This window comes from Rousettus aegyptiacus, unplaced genomic scaffold (assembly GCF_014176215.1).
Source record: "Rousettus aegyptiacus isolate mRouAeg1 unplaced genomic scaffold, mRouAeg1.p scaffold_m13_p_3, whole genome shotgun sequence".
Lineage (NCBI taxonomy): Eukaryota > Metazoa > Chordata > Mammalia > Chiroptera > Pteropodidae > Rousettus > Rousettus aegyptiacus.
This window is the reverse complement of record NW_023416306.1, coordinates 59359817-59382842: the sequence shown is the minus strand read 5'-3', so window position 1 is coordinate 59382842 and position 23026 is coordinate 59359817. Positions and strand designations below refer to the sequence as shown.

The following is a 23026-nucleotide window of genomic DNA, read 5'->3' as shown; positions in this document are numbered from 1 at the left end:
TAAGAGGAACACTGTAACAAGAGTAGGCCTGGATTCTGGTTTATCACTGCCAAAGCATTTCAGATTCTTCAGGTATGTTTCCTCTTGTATAAAATGAAGAAGTTGGTGTCTGCAATTCAGGGTAACAAAAAAATTCAGGTGTTTCTCTTTAAAGAAATTATCAAACGTACAAGAGAACCATCCTGAGTCTCTCATTTTGCTCATTTACAAAATGAAGGGAATGGATATGATCTCTAAATTTACCTCTCATGTGATATTTAGAGATTACAGCATCTCATATACAATTATGCACTTTATGTAAAGTGCAGAGGAAAAATTCTTTTCACTAAGTTGCATCTACTCAAACTCAATAAGGCAAAATGTTTCTCCATTCAATCAATTTCCTCCTTGTCTTAAATATTGCAAACTAATTCTTACCTTTATGTTTAAGTCCAAGTACCTCTTTTTGCAATACTCAGAACTGTAAAGTGTTTTATTTTCCCTGTGGTTAAATCTGTCCATTTGTACTTTATGATACATGAAGGAAAAGAAATGCTGTTGTAACTATTTTAAATGTTCTTGCTAGTTATCTTTTCAAAGGAAGTTCTAACACCAAGAAAATATATTTCAATCATGAAAAACATGTAAGACGCTTCTGTAGTAAATAGGGTGATTATTTTACTTTATTCAACGTTTTATTAAATAACAGCTACTTGAAAAGAGAGAGAGAGAGATCAGAGTGAATACTCAAGCACATGCTGAAAAATTAAATTGTGCCCCAATCTCCTAAGCAACTCAGAGTGGTGGAACCAGGAGGAACTAACTGAATTCCATCTCTTCATGTTCACATATAAAGAAAATAAGTATATACTACTGAACTCTTCTCGTGAATTAGGCTTCATTCTACTACTTTCCCAAAATTATCCTCTCACAAAAATGATTTTATCATCATCTCAAGAAATGAGAAAATTGAGAATTTAAGTAACAATTAAAATAATAAAAGCGGATAAGATTAAGGTCAGAATTTTGATCCTGGCCTCCAAACTCTTACCACTAGTGCATAGCCTAAACGAGAACTAGAATGTAGCCACCAACTCATTTCAAAAGGAAGAAAAGTTTTAAAGTATCTGAAAATGCCTAACTTCTGAGGATTCTAATACCATAATTTTGTGACCAAACATCTAGACCTTTCTGCAATTTGGTCTCTGACCCTACTGGAGTGACTAAGAGGTTTTTAAACTCTGTCTCTGATGACCTGCACTCTGCATTGTCCATATTACCACAAAACTTGTTTTACTAGTTTATTTTGCAGACTCTAAGGGAAATAGGGGCATCGTCCCCTGCCTTGTGACCCATCCCTCCCCTGCTGACCATGTCTTACGACTTCAACTGTTGGCCATCCCCAGTGACTCTACACGCTGACAGTGAGTCGACAGAAACTACCCACTATTCTTATCCCACAACCCCACCTGCTGACCACTGAGTCAGCAGACCCTTGAAAGCCCAGCTGCCTCCACCAGTCAGAAAACGAATGATGTAAGTTTATGATCTTGTTTCTCTAGCAACCCATTTTTTTGACTCTCATCTTTAAAACCCTTGCTCTATTCTGCCCACCTTAGAGTATGTCTTCTGTTCACACCAAAGGCTATTTTCTCTGATTTGCGAGTATCAGAATAAAACTCTTTATCCCTCAGAAGAGTCCCGTGGAATCTCCTTTTATACTGCCATCAAAAGAACAGATTTATTTCTCTGAATCTTGCCCTCCTCCTGGAGAGTAATTTGACAGAGCAATTTCCACTTCTAGAAATAAATTCTCTAGAAATAGTCACATAAGTGCTTAAGTGTAAAAAATCAAGTATGTTACTCACAGTAAGATTTAAAATAGAAAAGCTGGAAATAGCATAAATTGGTACCCTGCTCTTATAAAATATGGTAAATCTCTATAATGGAATACTAAACAATCTTTATAGGTAAAATCTATAAGAATAAATGCCCAAAAGAGTCCATCAAAAGAAAAAGGTTATAAAACAGTACGTGTCATATCCCACTTAATCAAATATTAATAGATAATAACAGAAATAAAGATACATAGATTAGTGAAATCCATCAGTCATCAGGCAGGATACGTCAAACTGCTAACAACTGCAATCAGGGAATTTCACTTTATTCCTTACATGTGTTTGCATTCTGGAGTGTGTGTCACTTTTGTAAATAGGGAAAAAAAAATACCCTTTTAATTTTGTAAACAAAAAATAAAATCACAGGAACCTGGCAATTGTCAAAGTTTTTGGTATTCTTGAGAATGTTTCTTAAACACATACCAAAAGAGGCCATCTGCGATTGCTTTCAAAATAATATTCATTAACTAAAGTTATAAGTTAAAAGTTCTAGCACTTAAAGTGAACTTATAAATATCTATAAATATCATTATTATAAACCAAATACATATATTTAAAATAAACTTCTAGGGAGGATTTGATTAGCATTTGGTCTCATTTACAAAATTAGGTTATTAAACCCCTTAAACATTTCAAACTGCATTTTTTTTTAATTTATGCTATTTTTAGTTTGCAAACTTCAAAAGCCTGACTAACATGCAAAACATTCCTTGGTTATTAATCCTAATAAACCTAGCCAATTAGACATAAACATGATCTCTCTCAAGTTTTTTTAATAGTCCAATTCTGTCTATAAATTTAACTGAATTACCTTATTATCCTTCAATTTTAAACATCTCAAATCCAGAACTAATTACACATTTTAAATTGGAATCGCAAGGTTAATCAATTAAATAACATCAAATTCTCTTAAACATTAACAACAATTTTAAACACTAACCACATATAGAGCCTATTCCCAAATGCAATGCAAAATTTTAATACAATGTATTTTTAAAAATACATATTTAATGCTAAATTTTAAGGGTTAAAGACACACCCAATAAGGAAGAGATTCTCAGTCCTGACTACATATTATAATCACCTAACATTCTTTAAAGGAAAAGAATAATGACCAAAGCCTAACTCTAATCCAGCCCACTTAACTCAGAATCTCTGGGGATGATTTTTTTTCCTTTTCAAAGCTGTTCAGTTGATGGTAATATGTAGCCAGTGTTGAGAACTTCTAAGGAAATGAAACTCTGTTCTAAGGAAATGATTATACCAACCCCCAAAGAACTGGCTTCACCATCTCGGTGGAAAGTGGCAATAAACTGACACTGCTTATTCTGATGGAGTTTTGAAAGCTGGCCATGAGGCTGAATGCTCCTGCAACTTGAGACAGGTGAGTCCCTTTAAACAGTTCATTCCTTACAAATGCAGTGGTATTGTAGGCAAGTTACACTTTTAACTGATTCTGTCATTTGACTTGAGCCTGCAAGTTCATTCGCTTGGTTTGCTAGTCTATTTCCTGCTTGATTTTATTCTTATTTCTATTTATAGTCCTCCTGCCTGGTAGCACCATAACTCTTACAGATATTTAAATTATTTGACTGAAAGCTGTGTGATTTTCAAGGCTTAATCACAAAACTAATGCCACATCAGTAGTGAATGTGTATAACTGGAAGCTGACTTGTCGTTAAAGTATAAAATTATGGGTATAGAAAATATATAAGTAGTGTGATTTATCCACGAATTGTGCCTTTTTTCTTTTGTAGGAGGATCTAGCTGCTTTTGCCCAAGAGTATATCCTAATACCTCATCCCTGAGCTTTTGTTTCTTGACCTGCAGAAGTCAAGGCTAAAGTCCACCCATGTGGGGAAGTCTTACACACTAAATGAGTGCCCTAATGGCTACATCCTAAGGTAAGAATAACTTGGAATTGAACCCTGCTGCCCACCTCCCATCAGCTTCCAGGGACTGAAGAGAAAGATGTCTTGGTACAGAGCAGGAGAAAAAGGATGAAAAGAGCCTTATCTGAACAGGTGTGGTCACAGATTGGACCTTGGTTAGACCTGCACCTTGAATGCCAGCAGCCTGAGTGGGCCAGGAAATCTCAGCCATTAATATATGCAGGTGCTTTCTGAAGAGAGTGTCCCAGGTGCTGGGCAGAAGAAAATGCAAAGCATCTTTGAAGATGGGCACTTTCATCCTAGACCATAAAGCTGGCTCACGCACTTTCCAAAGCTGATAACACGTGAGCAGTAAAAAAAAATTTTTAATTAATTTTATTATTTTTATTTATGCCTACAGCACCTGGTCTTCCTAGGTGGTCTCCCATCCAAGTATTAACTAAGCCTGACCCAACTTAGCTTCCAAGATCAGACATCGGGCTTGTTCAGGGTGGCATGGCCATAGACCATAAGTAGTGAAAATTAATAAGGCCCACAGGAAACATGGCAATATGAGCCAAAATCAGCAAGCAGAAAGAAAGAAAGAAAGAAAGAAAGAAAGAAAGAAAGAAAGAAAGAAAGAAAGAAAGAAAGAAAGAAAGAAAGAAAGAAAAAGAAAAAAAGAAAGAAAGAAAGAAAGAAAGAAAGAAAGAAAGAAAGAAAGAAATCAGAAAGAGCCCTGCAGAAACTTTAGATTTAAAAAAATTATCAAAATAACTGAGTGCTATCTTTAATGAAATAAAAGACAAGCCTGAAAATATCTCCAGTGAACAGTGAATCACAAAAAGTTGCAGAGATGGATTCAGAAGAGTCAAGTGGGGTGCTAGAAATAAAAAATACAAACGTCAAAAAGTAAAATCCGACAGCCATGTTTGATAACACAAGTGAGAACCAGTGAACTGAAAGATTAAAGAAGAAAAAGAAGAATCAGAAAACACTGTCCAGAATGTGGCATAAAAAGACAAGAAAAGATAGAAGATATAGAATACGACAGGATATGGAGGACATAGGAAGATCTAACCTAGTTCTGATTGTAATCCATGTAGGAAAGTGCACAGATACTGTGCTTTGAATTGTTTTTGTCCCCTATAAACTACACAACAAAAGGATGACATCCTCCTGATCAAAGATCATGTTTAAGCAGTTAAAGGGTATCTTTTGGACAGGCATATTCAAATATGCAGGCAAAAGAACCACTAAAACATAAGTAAATTTTATAAGACAAAATTGAATAGAAACCCCATTTAAATTCGTAGAGCTACTAAAGCTTGGCCACACTTCAAAAACAGCCATTGATACGGGAAAAAATTACTTTAATAAAGTCATAAATATTTACCTTTCCAGTAATAGGACAAGTTTTTTGTAGATTAAGGATTTTTCTCTTTTAAAAAATTTTATATTCATGGGTTAATTGTGAATCAATTTTAAAACTCTTAAGACTTCTAATTAGCCATGACTGTGTGTATCCTAGATTTAAAAGGCCATTTAAAATCAGAGTTAAATGAGCATTGATAATTATCAGTCATCTGGAGGCTAATGAGCCAAAACAAATTTGTCACTAGTTTGGAGATTCTAAGGAATTTGCTCTTGTCAGATGAGAAGATGAGGCATTATTCTTCAAAGCCAATAGCTGGCTCCAGAGGTTATTTTAATGTTCAAAGAATACTTGGCAGTTTGTTTGACTACACTTTTGCACCTTTACCCCATTCCCTCAAAACTTAATTGGATAATGTTATGATGGTACATTTTCTCATACCTGATTGCCCATCACACAACAAATGGCATGTAGGTCATATTTCAAAAATCAAAGTCTTCATATATAAACAAAATTAGTTATTTATGTGTTCATGTGTGTGTGTGCAAATAGATATACATGTACTAGTAACCAAATTTACTAAACAGCAAATATATATGCAAATGTTCAGTAAAGCATTAAAGCACGGCATATCTATAATTATATATATCATTCAACTTATCATTTTCTATGCTTCAGTAATTGTACTAGACACGTTAGACTTTATTTCAACCCTCAAAAAGCATGGAGTTTCATAGGGAAGACACATAGCAGATCATTTTTGCTCAGTGCAATGCTAGAGGTACACTCAGGCAATAGAAAATTGCAAAGAGAGGATTAAGTACATGGTATCTATCAGTGGAGCACAAGGGCACCTAATCCAATCTAAGGGGCAGAGGGGAGTAAAACCATGGACAACATCCTGGAAAAGATGATACAGGGTCTGAGACCTGAAGGATGAAGAGGAGAATGTCTGATTAGACAGGAATGTCATTCTCTGTATGAGACAATGGCCCGGAAGGGAGGTCAGTGTGGCAGTCTGAACATCTACACAGCTCTGAACCACAGAAGCATAAAACCAAGGTGATGAGGAAAAGAAACAAGCTGTCTAAGGTGCTCAGGACAGGTCACCACGAGGCCTGTACTCCATGCCCAAGTGTTGCGTTTTCACCCTGAGAACAATGAATTATTGAAGGATTTTAAACAGAACTGGCACAGATACTCATGTAGATACCTTGACCAGGTAAGGAGGATATTGCCACATTCCAAATAACAGCTAACAAGGTGGTCAGGGTAAAAAGTTGAGGGGATAGTTTTGAGGATTTGCTGATAAGATATAATGGGCCCATGTATGAAGAGTCTAAGATGGCTCTCATGGTTTGTTTGTTTTGAGGTAATTGGACAGATGGTTGAATGTTAATTGAAGTAGAAAATAATGATGGCATAAAATGGGGCCTGAGGAAAGATGGGGCCACATTCAATAACAAAAAAATCAGTCTTAAAAACCAAGTGATGTATAGCAGCCATGTAAATACACCACTGGAAGATTAGCCAAGAGCTGAAGGCTGATGAACAAGATCATCCCAAAGGTATAATAAGGTAAGGTTATTACTATCATCTATGATTGTCACTATTTTTTCTCTAGGTCGTTAGGTACGTAAGGAGGACTTAAATCTAAACTTTAAAAGGAAAAAGCACCAGCACCAAATAAAGGACATTTAACACTGAAACCAAGTGAAACCCCAGTGGGCCTTACAACGTACTGGTCTAAATCAGCAACTAAAACACAGCCTGGCCTTATTACTTGAGAGAAAGACATTGCCAGGTCACTGACTCTGCATGTAAACCGTTTCTAGAACATTTCATAGGAGATAAATGTGGAAAATATATCTTCCTTTAATTAATATACCCCTCCTTTTGCCCAGGAAAATAAAGGACACACATTTAATGTACTTGAACAGTGTCACATGGGATAACCCCACATCACTCAATTTTAGTGTGTAAAGCCACATGTGCATGCACACATTCTCATGCACACTGCCTACATGAAAATTCCAGCATTTTCTTTGTTTTCACATGTTCCCCTAAGCCTTTACTTCATTAGATATGTGGACTTATTCTGTGGAAACTCTAAGCTGGCCCTTGAATTAACATAACATTTTTCATGAGAATTAAAAAGGGAATCTGAAGAAATAGAAATTTAACAATCTTCTATTTTAAAAAGATGTGTGTTCATGCCAAATACTTTATAATAGTGTTATTTAACAAAACGCAGTACTGTATTATATCATTTTATCATTTCCAAAGTGTATATACAAGAGTTTATGTGCTTATATCTTTCACAAAACTGGGGCCCTGGTTGGGCTTTATTGGAAATATGCAAATTGTCCATAGAGGTGAAGCATTTATATTATTTCATATACCAAGATACAGCATTGTGACTTTTCATCTTAGTGCTGTGCTTTTTCACGATTGTACTTTTACAAAAAAAATTCATTTTAGATTTTTAATACAGCATGTAATATAGACTCAACACCAAAAATTTGTATATGGCTAAAATAATTTTTATAAAATTATTTTCTACTTTGTTACTATTTTAAATATTAGACTTCAAAAAGTATCTATATTCAGCTTACTAAAAACACGATTCTGTTCAACAAGAATAACATAATAACATGTGGATGGGAAGTATGTTTTCAGAAAGTATGTTTTAGAACTAGATGTTATACCTCATTTAGTATAGCACTCAAGTCTTTCTTCCGATCTCCTTGACAATAAATAGCATTTAATACTTGGCAGAATTTCATGTACATTTCCTAAGCTCTGGAAAAAAAGTAAGATGTGTAAAGGAAAGCATATTACTGTGCAAGACCTTAAATCCTTCTAAAGGGTGTTGATTTACTAATTCCTTTTTGTTTATCAGAATATGGCTGAATGATGTGTCTGAAACCAGATATGGTATGAAGGCAAAGTCAGCCTCCTCTACCTCAGATCTTCCTTCTCACATCTCATCCCCATTTACTACTCCAGGAAGCGCTGTCACATTGTGTTCCCGTCTAAGGAAGGGTAAAAACTGCCTAACAAATATCATTCTCTAATAACATATCTCCTTCCTATTTCCTGAAAAGCTCACTTCTCCCAAAAGAAAAAAATTGATTTTAACTCGCAATGGAGTAAACACTCCATTTCTGTTCTGTATTCTTTGACATTTATGCAGAGTTGGTATCTATGCAAATTATTAAAATTAGGTTTATACATACATGTGAAGAAAAAATTCTAGGCAATAATACAATTCAATAAGTGTCTGAAGCCATCGGAGGGGAATAAAGTTTTATTATACAGAACTCCTGAAGCACAATTTAGAAAGAGAAGTCAAAAGAAAGAAGCACATCAGAAATATTTTATGAGTCAATGCAGTTAAAAGCCAGTACTTGAAGTAGAAAAAAAATTTTATATGAAATGTCACGGTAGTAGTTATATACCATTCTGCATTTATAGAAATTATGTTTAAATCCCAGTGAAAAGCTGTCAATACATTAAAAAGTCTTTCAAAGATCTTTCCAAAATAACTGATAATCAAAATTCATTTACAGATGTTGGTTTTAAAATGGCATGGTGATACCTAGTGTGTAACACAGCCTTTATTCATATTATACTAAAATCCTTATGAAGATCCATACATAGACAAAGTCAAACCAGCTCCAGTAAGTAAGAATAACAAATTTCCAGACTCCGGGAGAAAATTCTAGTAACTATATTATTAATGGAGATAAACTAAGAACCAAACATCAGTAGTCAATACCAGCTTCCACATCTGAAACAAAGCACATTCACCATTCTAAATGAATTTGGAAAAATAATTTCATCTGCCCTGCATGCCCAGCTTTTGGCTGGAAGTCCTAATCAGAAAGTTGGGCAGCTATACCTTTATAGCATGAGCAAGCAATCTGATGTCCAGCATGCTGTTCTTGTATCATCCTCTCAGTTCTTCTGTTCTGACATATTTAAAAACTGTAATAATACTCAGGAAGAAAATGCACATACAGATACACACACGCCCCAGAAAAAGGATGGAACTGTTGGTTGTACATGCATTCTGGGAGGGGTAGAATCAACATGTACAGTATGACAAGATAGTATAGGGTGGAGATATGATGAACCCAGTACACACTAAGAATTGTAGTCTTCAACGTAATCAGTTCAGTTTCAGAGAACCAGGAAGAAAGAAAAAGGGGATTTCTCTTCAAACAACTACAGCTACATTAAACGAATGTCTGTTCAACAAGACTGCAGTAAGAGCAGAGCATAGCAACTTGCCCTCCGGTTGTATAACAGAAAATGAGATCCCACAGTTCACAAGAGGTCAGTGAACAAGGCCAAGAGCAAGCTACACACCCAGTATATTGGCAAATACCAAGTCTGGATAGACTTTTCATTGTCCCAGGATGAATAAACAGAAAAAAAAAAACCCAACTTGTGCAAAACAAGAAATATTTGACAACATTTGGAGAAAATGTACAAAGTGTATATACATAAAAATTATTTACTACAGGAACCAAAAGAATATTTCAGAAAATTAGCTGAAGTCCTCAGCAAGACACAAAAAGACTCCTATGAATCAGGAACCAAAATTTACAAAGAAAGAAAAAGCTGAGATAAAGTAAACTAAGATAAAGTAGGATGACAAGAAAAGTAAAAATCTAATTATAGATCGATAATCTACATTGGAAGTACTTAACCTCCCTAAATCCCATTTTCATCCTCTAAAAAGTCAATATAATAATATATTTACTAAGTAACTTAGAGACAAATCTAAATTAGGAACAGAAGAATAGCAAACTATGGCAAATTAGCTTGATAAAGAGACTGGCATTAACCATACAGTTATAAATAATGTGTCAACATGAACCTCAGTTGATATAAGTTGTCTGAAATTTGGCAGAAAAAAAAAAGAGGCTTAAAATGGAATATAAAAAGGAATTCCCAGAAATTTTAATCCTAGGAATGAATATTTTCATTTGTTTCCTACCTATGTCTATTGAAAACTAAAAGACAATGATCGACCAGTAGCGATAGACTTTCCTTGGTGCCTATATTATGGTCTCAAAATATCATTCTCACTAAAAGAAATTATGGCTTTTGGAGAAATATCTGAATTCAGTCAATCTGAATTTCAATAATAAACATTTCAATGTACTGAAACCAAAATACCTTTAAACCCATGAGTTCATAATGACATTTTAAAATATTGGTCACTTTTATATTTTTTTATTTTATTTTATTTTTTATTTTTTAGGCAAGGCAAACTTTGGTTGACCTCACAGATTGCAAGAACCTTGTCAGTTTACAATTCCTTATTTTTTAAAATTTTTTTATGCCTATAGCACCTGGCCTTCCTAGGTGGTTTCTCATCCAAGTACTAACCAGGCCCGACCCTGCTTAGCTTCCAAGATCAGACAGGATCTGGCTTATTCAGGGTAGCATTGCCATAGACTTGTCACTTTTAAAAGATGATAAAAAACTAAGTCATTATTTTGGTAACTGTGAAATAAAATATTAAGCACTTATTTTTTTTTAATATATGAACTATACAACTACGTAATCAAATAACAGAATAAGGGAAAATATCTCTTCAAAAAGTATCCAATAATAATTGGTAGTAATTGACCCACTCTGTTCTCACTAGAGGTTAAGTAAAATTTAAGACTTAGACAAAGTAATCCAATAAATAAATGAAAAAGAAATGCTAAAATTAGAATATCACCATTTGCAACTTTCAGTGGATGAAGAGATATAAGCATTAACATTTACTAAAATCATGAAACAGAAAGACAATACATTATAGGCTACAAGTGACAGACTTCCTGAAAAGAAAGAACCAGAGTCTGATCCAGTCTCTTGCTCTAATAGCCGATTTGCAGAAATATCAAGGACAGAGGACTGAGCTGAACTGTGCCATGAACAGGCAATTGACAAAACCCAAATGAGAGAAACTCTACTGGTCAAATGGCCCTGTTTTATAATGGAAAATTGTAAGAAGAAAGAAATCAGGTGGGAGATGGGGGTACACAGATAAAAACTAAAAGGCATATATTTTTAAAAGGGCAAGATTAAAAACTATATTATCTATGGAAACACAGTTTGCATGATCACATTTTGGTGATAAAGCTATAAAACAGAAAACACAAGGAAGAAAAAAGTTACAAAACGGCAAAATAATGGGTTACTTATTACAGAAGGGAATGGTTTGTGACTAGAATGTGGCACATGGAAGAGGCTTCTGAGCAGATGGCAGTTACATTTCTTGACTTGGTTGGTGTCCACCTTATTCATTAAATTGATTCCTATGGTTTCCTGTATCAGTGGGTTTTTTTAAAAAAATAGAAAAAGTTAAAGCAAAAACAAAAAAAATAGCCAACGAGTAAATAAACTTCTTCCATCCTAGCACTCTGATACGGCAATGAGTGTAATTACTTATTCCTTCTCTGTCTTCCACACAGACTTGTACCCATAAAGCAGGAATTGTGCCTTGAGGTGCTCATTTCATACATTCATGTCTTCTGGACTCATCTTAATCTGGATCTATCCTACGACTCTTGATGGACCACTGTATTCCTAAAATGCGTACACTGTATACTAAACTCACAATGTAACAGATTTTATTCCACTGAATACTCAGTAATAGGAGGTTAATTTGCTTCTTTTCACTAGTTCAAAATTTGGCAAGAGAAGGACAGAGAAGAAACATGATTGGACAGGCATTAATTTCTGGCTAGTAGATGTGCAATCATCAGAAAGAAATCTGTTTGACTTTAGTTCTGGCATGTAGGATCAGCTCACCCAGAGGACTGAGATGTCTTAGAATTCTGAGCAGACCAAGACCATCTAGCACTCTAACCTGGAGGCGAAGTCAACCACTTGTGTTTGGATGGGTAACCAGCATGCGCTCTTACAGAATCAATTATTGAAGCCCCATTGAACTGAAATCCTGAAAATAATTTCCTTTTAGTCACAGAAATTGTCAAAACCCTGAATACCCCAATTTATCATGTGTACTAGAATTTTCTTTAAGGATACCACAGCAATCTTTACCAGGACTCAGCTTGGTTTGTCTCTAATGATTAGATAAACTTTAAAAAATTAGTGTGATTGGTTTAATATTTTCTTTAAAAAATCAGGCTCTACAGAGCACATCAGTAATTAACATTGATGAAATAATTTTTATTCCGTGATACCAGAAATTCAGCATTTAATCAATGAGAAATCAATATGCATACCTTTATGGTCTACAATAATTCACTGCTATTTAATTTGAGTATATTCTCTAGAGATACAAAGTATAAAATATGTTAAATTTCAGTTGTATTATATTTATTTTCTTATTCATTTTTATTCTGATATGAAATTATTTTCTATGAAATTATTTTCTATGAAATGTTTAAGGGAAAAAAATTGAGACTGTTCTACTGAAATGTGCATCAAAAATAGAAAATAAGTAAAAACTACCATGAGATTTTTAAAAATTTAAATTTTATCTTAATTCCAATTCATTTCCAATTTGTCCAATAGAGATCATTATAATTGTAAAAATGCTAGATGTAAAAAAAGCTAGATGAAATAAATACTTAAATTGTTTTTTAAAAAGAATTATTTTCCTCCAAAAGAAAGTAATTAAAAAATTTTTTTTCACTTTATTTTTTAAATTATTGTAGATTCTTATGCAGTTGTAAGAAATAATAGATACTCCATGTACCCTTTACCCAGTTTACCTTAATGTTACACAATAATACATCATAATTAGGATACTGACATTGATATAATTCAACCACCTTACTCAGATGTACATAGTATTACTTAGACTCATTTGTGTGTATATATGTGTATTTAATTCTATATAATTTTGTCATATGTGTATGTTCGTGTATCTGCCACTACAGAAAAGACTCAGAAGTTTCCTTACCACACAAGGCTCACTTGTGTTGCCCTTTTATAACCTACCTCTTGCCTCTCTCCCTCTCCCCGATCTCTGGCAACCACTCGTCTGTCCTCCATCTCAACAATTTTGTCATTTCATGAATGCTACATAAATGGCATCAGACAATATGCACTATTGTTTTCAGAGTTTGGAGAATATATGTTTCCAGTAAATAGCTTTAAAATCATAGGCAAAAAAACTAGAGAAGGAAGACACAGGGATAACATATCTTCCAAACAAGACAGCAGCCATTTTTAACTATAGCTGCCCAGAGCATATGGAGTTACATCAAGAGACCAACAAAATATTTTAACTACCCAGAGCTATTTTTCTGTGCATAATGTGTCACTAATAATTAACCTTGAAAACTTTTTGATCGATTCGCAAAATCCAGGGTAGTTGAGGGGACATGCTTTTCTCAGTTTTCTTTTCAAGTTATTTAACTACATTTTGTAAAAGTTTGTCTAGTTTTTATGCTGTATGTTCCACTAAACTAAAAAATAACAATTTGTGGGACATAAATCTACTAGTATGTCAAAGGCACAGCTAAATATCACTGAGGGGAATTGAAAAGTGAGAGCCAGCATGACTATTCCGGCTATCACTGAGGATTCCTTTCTTATAAGTTTGGCTCTTAAGTAGGAAAATAAGGAGACAGAGTATAGAATTCTGTTATTCCTGGGAATATTTCAACAATAAAATTTGAGGGGATCTACTAACAAAGATTTCTGTTAGGCCAGAGGGATAAAGGGCCATAACAGTTAGTGTCCTTTCATTTGGATCTCAATCTGAACTATTGATGCTACAGAAGGTGACACCTTTTGAAAAGCAGGAAGTCACTAAATATCATGCTTCCTAAATTGAGTGTCTAACCTTTTACAGGCCACAACATGCAGACATAAGAGTATGATGAATTCCTGAAGAGGCATTTTCTTTTGATTTCCTACTAAATTCACTTTCAATCTCAATTTCAACAATACTGCTGCCACATTTTATTCCTTAAGCAATCATTATCTTTAAATCCCTTTAATGAAGTAACTTTTTAAAGACTAAGAGCCTTACTATATTTTCCCCTTAAAATTTCCAAAGGTCTACAGCTTAAAAGCTAGCTTTCTTTAGTGTCTAATGACACTTAAAAACTCCATCTATATAGAGGGATAGATGAATAAATATGTGATGAAGCAAACATAGCAAAATGTTATATTTGAAGAATCTCTGCAGAGGTATAAGGGTTTCACAGTACTCTCCTATATGTTCAACTCTTATATGTTTAAATTTTTTATAATAAAAGGAAAAAAAACACTTTAGCCTCAGAAGTTGGACAGAACTGGGGAAAATCATCATAAATTAAAAAGTACTTTAATGGAATTGTTCAAATGGACCTCTTAATCTCATTTACTTATCTCAAGAGCATTTTGCCAAAAGGGAGCTAATTGCATGTTTCTATGCCCTGAAGGTCAGAGGGAATCCTATCTTCTGGACCCCTGCCCTGACACAAGGTGACATCATGAGAAATAGTTTCAATTGATGTGGCTTCTTAAATACCAACCCACAATTACTTCACCAGGAAACTTGGCAACAAGGCTGTGTATTTTGAGTATGACATCACTGTTGAGCCAATGAAATTACATGTTGTGCAAGGTTGTCTTCAAAGGAAAAAAAAAACTGAACATATTTCTTAAAAAATACATTAAAAGATACTTGAAATTTGAAAATATACAATTGTATCAAAAATAGTAATTTTAAAAAATATCATGTGGGAGAAATTGTGTCATTAATCCAAGGAACCTCCACAAAGAATCAATAGCAGATCTAGAACTTGGAATCTCTGAACTTTAAGCATTGCTTGTGCCAGGATCTCATATTTTTCTGCTGTGTCACAATTACAGCCATTAATGATTCAGATAACATGCTTTGTAAGAGGTTTTCTTTAAATATATAAAGCCAGTCCTGGATTTTTGCTCTAATATTGAATGTGTAAGGTAAAGCATAGCATGGAAAGATGGGAGATGACCGAACATTGACACTAACCAGGGCTTATTTCCACAAAGATCATAACACTTGCAATTGAACAACAGACCAAGAAGATAAAAAATGTGAAAGACGGACAGGAAAGTATTCAGTATCTCTTCTGATACCCACAGTGAAGGAAATTCATATGAAGAGTACATTTCTGGGTCAAGTTTTCCTTGCCATCCCATTCCTAGAGTGTGGTCTTGGGATAGCCCTTCAGAAACTAGCTAAGGCTATTAAGACCCTGCCTGGATTTTGGCTTTCACCCAGGCCAGCAGGAGATCAAGACACACCTAATAAAGTGGAACTGGGAATTAGGACACTTGGATTCAATGCCTAGCTCTGCCCCTTGTTTGTTTTGTGACCCCTGGTTAGCTCATTTTACCCCTACAAAACTCAGTGTTTGTCATCTGTAAAGATAACCCATCTCCCTGCTGCAAGGAGCACATCCTTAGCATGATAAAGCCCTATATAAAAGTGAGTTACTGTGTTTCTAGGATTAGCATGGGAACTTTACTTTAGGCTAATCTTCTGTCTCCAGGGAGTTCTAAAAAGGAACTCAGATTCTTGGGGTTCTCAGCACGGAACAGAGCTGGGATAACGTCACCCATGCTGCTCCACCCTCCAACCTCATTGACTGGACAGAAGTGGAAACGGCCTCCAGATTAAAGGGTCACAAGCAGATGCACTGAGTTCCCAGACCATTCTCCTCCCCACTGTTGGTGTTTCACACAACAGCAAAGCGTGCTCCAGATCAAAATGCATCCAAAGTTGAAACCAAATAAGCAGACAATGCTGGAGCGAAAACAACAATAAACTGGCAAGTGTAGCTCACCGCTCTCCTTCATTATCTCCACATAAGCAGTCACAAGATCTATGAAAAGGCATTATAATACCCATTAGAAAGATGAGAAAACAAAGGCTCAGAGAAACTAAAACCTCAGCCAAGTTCAAAGAGTGAGAAATTGGCAGAGCACGAGAACATACATGGACCAAACAATTCCAAAGTCCCTTTTAATGCATTATGCTAAGTTGCCTAAAAAATCTAAATTTCAAAGGTAATTAAAATGAACACAGAAAAAGTAAATGGTTTAAGGTATACTTTAAAACAATTTTCTAGCCTAACTAAATTATTTCCCAAATGATGTTAACTTTGTAAAGATTACAAGTGAACCCAAATCACATTACTTTAGGATCAAGAAAGGAAAAGAGATAAACGGTCCAGAGACTTGACATAACTACTTTTCATTGAGCATTTACTACATGCCACACACTGTGCAAGCTGCTGATGTAGAAATGAACTAAAGGGCTCTGTGAAAATGCAAAGGAAGTCTATAAAATATAGGTGGAGGCAGTGATACATTACCGGTTGAGCTGTTAAAAAGTCTAAGGTGAGCACAGGGAAGGAGAATATCTTTCTCTTCCATTAGGTAAATTATTATAAGTCTTTAAGGAAAAAGACAATGCTATGTATGCCCTCTCCTATCAACTTCATGCCGAGTACAGCACTATGCAAGAAGCAGAGATCAACTAATAAAATAATGATTAGAAACTGAGAGCCAGAGCAAGGATCCTACTGAAGATCACACAGTCAATAGCAGAGCTTGAGATCTCTAAGGCACCTTTTTTCTTTCTGTAACAGTGATCAAGACTGCTAGTTACCACTTGTTTTCTTTCTCTCCTTCTTCCACAGTAATAGAACTCTAAGTTCTTACCTATGCAAATATCTACCTGCAGTAAGATTGCATTTCCCAGTCTCCCTCAAGCTAGATGTGTCCATGTGACTAGGATTTTGCAGTAAGAAGCAAACAGATATAATATATACAGCTTCCAGTAACTGTCCTTCAGGGGAGAAGCAGGTCCTCTTTTACCCCTTTTTCCCTTCTTGATGGATGGAATGTAGTCACATAGTGGAGCAGGAGCAGCCATCCTGCACCAAATCTGCAAATTGTGTGTTGAAGGCAACACAGAAAACCAAGAAAGAGGAAGCCAGGGATCATGAAGCCGGAAACAGCCTGAACTATCAGTGTTTGATGAGAAAAAGAAATGCATTTATACATCTTGTTTAAAGCACCGTAACTTCGGGTTCTCTGTCACAGCTGAAACTAATTCTAACAAATATGCTACTCTTTCTCTTAGTGACCACCATGATAGATGTGCCCAAACCACTGTTAGCAGAAGGTCATAAAGACCCATTTCATGGATTTGGGAAATCAAAGTGAGAAAGTCATACTCTAAAACAAGATGAGATGCAGGAGTCAAGTTAGAAGAAAGAAAAATATAGAAAATAAAAAGAAGTCACATTAAAAATGTAATCATGACTGTGATATATTTCATACACTCAGTAAAGTTGTGGGTAGGGAAAAAGGGGATATTATCTATTTGTACAATATCAATTAAATAATCATACAGAAAAACCAAATGTAGTAGACCTTGAAGCAGGAGATGAGAAAAGGTATAACATTAAGTTATATATTAAATAAAAAATGGCATTAATCATATAACTAAAAATCTAATGCTGTTTAGCAAAATCCTAAAGACAAATCTAATTCTTCCTTTACTTTCTTGGAAAAGTATAAATCCTTACTCGAGGTATTTATAAATACTTTCAAGTTTCCTTTTCACATTTTAAATTACAGAATTTTTGTTGGCATTTGACTATTACAATACGTTACAATAGTAATTATTTTAAGTTAATATTCCCACAAATGGAAAATTAGAAAAATTTTAAAAAGAACATTGATTCAGAAGTCTCTTAAATCTGGAAATATTTGTGAGGTACTCGACTCAGTACTTTTAGGGTTCTAAGAAAATAAAAATTTAAATTTCTGACCAATCAGAATTTAGTTTAGCCTTGATTTAAAGTATGACATTATCAATACCAAATCAATATGCATTCCCTCTTCTCACCTACTGCCTGGAATTATGACAAGCCTAAATTTCTCATTGAATTTAGCAAGGTTAAATTTCTATTATAGTATGTGTCATTTATATTAGTCAAGATCTCACACATTCTCAAACATAATTTTTAAGGCTTTCTTTCCTTTTTATTGGCATAGGAGAAATGTGGGTTTTGGTTTGGTTTTGGGTTTTGATACACAAATCCAATTTTTAAATCACCTTACTTGAACTTCCTGGAATGTGTTATGTACCAAGCATACAATGCCACAGAAATCATGACTAATTAATGTAATTAAGAACAAATAAAGGGAAAGAACATTTTGTCCAATGCCCAATTAATGAGCAATTCTTCATCTAGGGATAAACAAATTATTTTGGCTCAGGATCCAGCCTAAGATATTGTTAGCACTCCACAAATTTTACTTGGAAGCAAAATGTCAGCTAAAATAATCTCCCTGTAACAAAAATTAATGCGATAAACTTGCTCACAAAACTTGAGCCTTTATAAAACAAGACTACAAGTATTTCCCAATATGGAGGCAATGTTTCTACAAGTTGATTCTTTTTTCCCATTATCTCATCTGAATGTCTAGTGTAAAAACAAATCTTAACACCATTTATTGTGGCTCTATTGTCTACACGGCTGTTAATATGAACTAGAAAGGAGGTTTTGTGTGAAAGGATGACTTGCACTCTATGGCTAAATCTTAACTATCCCCTCTTAAACAGTGGAGTTTGAATAGAAAGAGGTGAAATGGCCTGAGACACAAAAAGGAACAACAAAAGAAGAGACATTTGTAAGGACTGAAAGGAAGACATCAGGAGAAAAGTGAGACAAAGCAGTCACGTGGATACATTTTGGCTTGCTGCTGCGTTGCCTCGATCTCTGCCTCCTTCTTCACATGGCCAGCTCCTCTGTGTCTCTTGTATCCTCTCCCCTTCTTATAAGAACAGCAGTCACTGGATTTAGGACCCACCCTAATTCAGTATGATCTCATCTTAATTACACTTCCAAATAAGGCCACATTCTAAGATTCTAGGTGGACATAATTTGGGGGAACATTATTCAACCCACTATAGTGGGGAACCAAGGCCAAATCTGAGTTACTGTTTCCGTAACTACTGGTCATTGACCTTAGGAGAGGTAAAAATTAGGCTGGCAAGAGAGCAGCAACGAGATCAGTAGAGGTAATGAGAAAGCTTGAAGATGGAGGTGTTAGAAGCCCAGAAATCTGTAAGACGGCAGCCTTGCCCTGGTGGTATTATCTGTCAGAGTCCATTAGCGTCTCAGGCATGCTGATCACAGTAACAAGTATGGGGTTAAAGAGAAGAAACAACAGCAGTGTCTGGAAGGCAGAAAGAGGGTGAGGACAAAATTCTAAAAAGATTACAATGTGTTCCTCTATGCTCTGATTCTCCAGCAGTATTTCTCAAACTGAGAGAATATGGGTTATGTGAATTCCTCTGGAACATCTTATTTTTATATGTTTAAATATATATGTATATTGTTTTATATGTTTAAATACACACACGCACATACACGCAAACACACATTTGATCTACGTTTGAATTCCAATCAATCTCTTTAATACTGGTTTTCCCGAGAACACTGGAGCATTTTTTAATTATTTTCATTTTCATGAAAATAAAATATAAGTTCTAGATCACCTGATAGCCATGCAATTTTAGCATGCATGTTAGTGGTAATAATTAAGAGGCACCAAAGTAGAATGATTTTAATTGTTGTAGGCTATGATAAAAAGTAAAGCAGTGAACTAGATATTCTCATATGTAAGCCAAGGAAGGAAAACAGCTCAGTGTGGCAATACAGAGAAGGCATTCAGCAATCCCAAAAAAGAAAGGAATCAGGGTCACTGAATCACGCTGCAGACGCAAAGGCCTACCAGCACCTAAACCTACTAAAACTGTTACGGTCACCTAGGTTTCCCAATCAAAATGTGCTTTACTCTGGAACTTTCTTTGCTATCTTCAAGTGTTTTATTTGCTTAAGTCACATAAAACCTGATTGGTTTCTAATTGTTTTATAGCAAAGGAAGAGCATGCTGCTAACAATAGTGCCAACTCTATCAATACAACCGATAATTATCAACATTATCATCAATACTATCAATAAGCTATCAATATTATCATCAATGTTATTTGCACCAAGCAAGTTAGCCAAACAAACAAGGTCAAAATTCAGTGTTCAAACTATACATAGTTTAAAATGTATCCATTAAAAATGCAAATTTCTGCTACATAAAAGATTTGATTTACACAATTTATCAGTCTCATACATAACTACATATTTGGATTAAAAAATGAAATATTCAGATTTTCCATGGTATTTGGTTGTCATAAGGACTTCAGCACAGTTTTAAAAAGTTCTTTTCTTCTTTGAAAGCTTTCAAATTTTAAAAAATTTTCCTAAATTGAAAACTGAACAAAAAAACATTATAACCACAATCCTAGATTTGAAATTTTTCAAAAAAAGTCATGCCTCAGCAAACATAGCAAATTAAGAGAACAAAAGCCTTCCTTTCCTTTTGATGGTCTTATTCTGGGTCCCAAGAAGGGATAAGCCACTTTGGTGACTCAATGGCCTGAAAGGCTGCCACAAACTGGAGGGCCACAAGAATCAGGCTTCACAGTCACATAAGTGGCAAGCTTTTCTGTATTATTAAGAGAAAGCACTGGCATGTATATGCAAGGTAGCAGATTAAATCTTTTTATAACTTTCTATCCACACATAAGATATACACTCATATACATGTGTATATGTATGTTTACCTTATTCTTTATTATTTTTAACTGAGGCCACATCCACTTGCATCTAACCCCTGGATGTTACTGCTACACTTACTTCCTAATGGCCTCAGGAGTTCAAGAGCAACCCAGTATGTTTTCACCTTTGGCTGACAAACTCCAGGTCTAGCATCATCAAACAGTCGAACTGGAAGGAGTGGGAATTCAGGAAGTTTAGGGGAAATACGAACCTTTCCTGTACAGAGTGATTTCCATTTTAAGTGAAAACCCTAAACAGACCCATGTTAAACATTTTTCCCCTTCTAGAACTTACAGTTGTTAACAGACTAAAACCCAAGCCTTCTATTTACCCTATTCTCAGTATATAACTCCTTCATTTGTGCAAGAGAGAAAGTGCTCTCTTCATGGAAACACTGGGAAACAATTTAAACAATTGAGCACGGCTCCTTGCCATGCCTCCACAAGTCCTTCAATTCTATGTCACCTGAGCTTTTTATGAATTACTAGGTTTGGGGGCTGTTTTTTCAATTGAAAACATCATATCGATATAATAATTTTTTTTTTCAAATTAAACCAATTTGGAAAATATACAATGAATTGTAAGTCTTCCTAATATCCCAGACCCTATAAGTCTCTCTTCAGAGGCCATGACTATTGACAAACTTCTTACATTTCTGAGTTTAGATAGATTTAAGGTAGATTAAAGACAGCTGCAAATGCTTGCTCTTCCACCATTGAGAGGTGATAAGCAATTCTCTGAATCTGGGCTGGTCTTAGTGACTGGCATAATCAATAGAATGTAACAGAATTAATGTTCTTGAACTTCCAAAGTCAGATTTTAAGGAGCCTTGTGGCTTCCGCCAGGGCCTTTTGGAATGCTCACTGTGGGAGAAGCCAGCTCATTATAAATCTTACCACCCTGAGATTGCCATGCTCTGAGAGGGCCCAAGCTTACCACATGAAGATGCCACTTGGAGAAAGATGGGAAGGGAGAAAGAGATAACCCCCTGACTAGCTCCAGATCTTCCAATTATCCCAGTCCAGGCACCAGACTTGAGACTGAAGGAGCCATATTAAATATGGACGAGATATGGAAATGAAGCAAGGAACCCCACAGCCAGACATAGGGCCCCTTCAAGCAATCCAGCTATCTCCAGCCATTCAAGCTACCTCACCTGAAACCCCAATTATTCTGGAGCAGATGTAAGCCTTCCCAATTGTGTCTTGACTAAATAAATTCATGATGGACAAAGTTAAAAGCATAAAAAAACTTCGTTGTTTTGAACCACTAAGCTCTGAAGTGGTTTGTTTTGGAACAATAGATAACTAAAACAATATCCTTCCTGATTTTTTCTATGCATATGTAAGCATATCCTTTTTCTTTCTACATGTATTATTCTGAGCCTTAAGGTATGTTTTTCAAATTTAATATTATATCTTTCTAAATCAGTACTTATATATTTCCTTATTTTTAACGCGGGCAGACTATTAAACCAGTCCCATAAGAATGGACATTTAAATCATTTTCATTATTTTCCTTTTTATGAATAAATACTAAATGAACATCCTCATGAATAAATCTTTGTGCACATATATATTTGTAGGACAAATTACTCTAAGTGAAATTTCTAGATCAAAAATACTTTGCTTTTGTAAAGGCAGTTTTCTATTCTCCTCTTGGAAACTGTATCCATCCTTTAACAAACAAAGCCAAGGTCAATTGTTGCCGTCTCTGAAATCTCCCAGGGCCCTGCCAGGACACCTCTTCCCTGGTGTCTCTGAGCACCATGCATTTTAGCTATTTCCACTGAGTACCAGCAGCCCCCAAACAATTGGGTTTTTGCCTCGCTTGTCATGCAACCTACTCCACCAGATACAGTGCCTTAAGCATGCTCTTGTTCAATCCAAGGTTACAGAATGAATAAATGAATGAATGGACAAGTGCACCTGTGTACATTTTGACAAACGTACTACTGAGTGTCAATAGCAGCCAATAAAAACAAATAGAATATCCAGCAATGTAACTCCTGTGACAAAGCTTTCTCCCAAGGGCTGCTGTGGTTTCTTGGTCACATTACCATGCAGCTTGATGCTAATAAAGGGTACAATCAAAGAAAATGCTGAGATTCCAATATATGTTTAAGAGAATTCCTTAAGTTCGCCAGAAATGTCCTTTCACATTGTGCTGCTAAGGAGTTGCAGAGGCAACAGCTCACCACATGGGAAGTGAAGGCCTGAGTATACGAGGAGGTCAAAGACTTTGCAGAAG

At 35.3% G+C, this 23026-nt stretch overlaps 1 protein-coding gene and 1 pseudogene across 1 annotated transcript in view; both read right to left on the bottom strand.

Moving 5' to 3' along the window:
- ADAMTSL1 (ADAMTS like 1) overlaps positions 1-23026 on the bottom strand; it is an 823217-nt gene that overhangs the window by 770012 nt on the left and 30179 nt on the right. The window lies entirely within an intron of this gene.
- Positions 10478-10596, bottom strand: LOC118600536 (annotated as a pseudogene).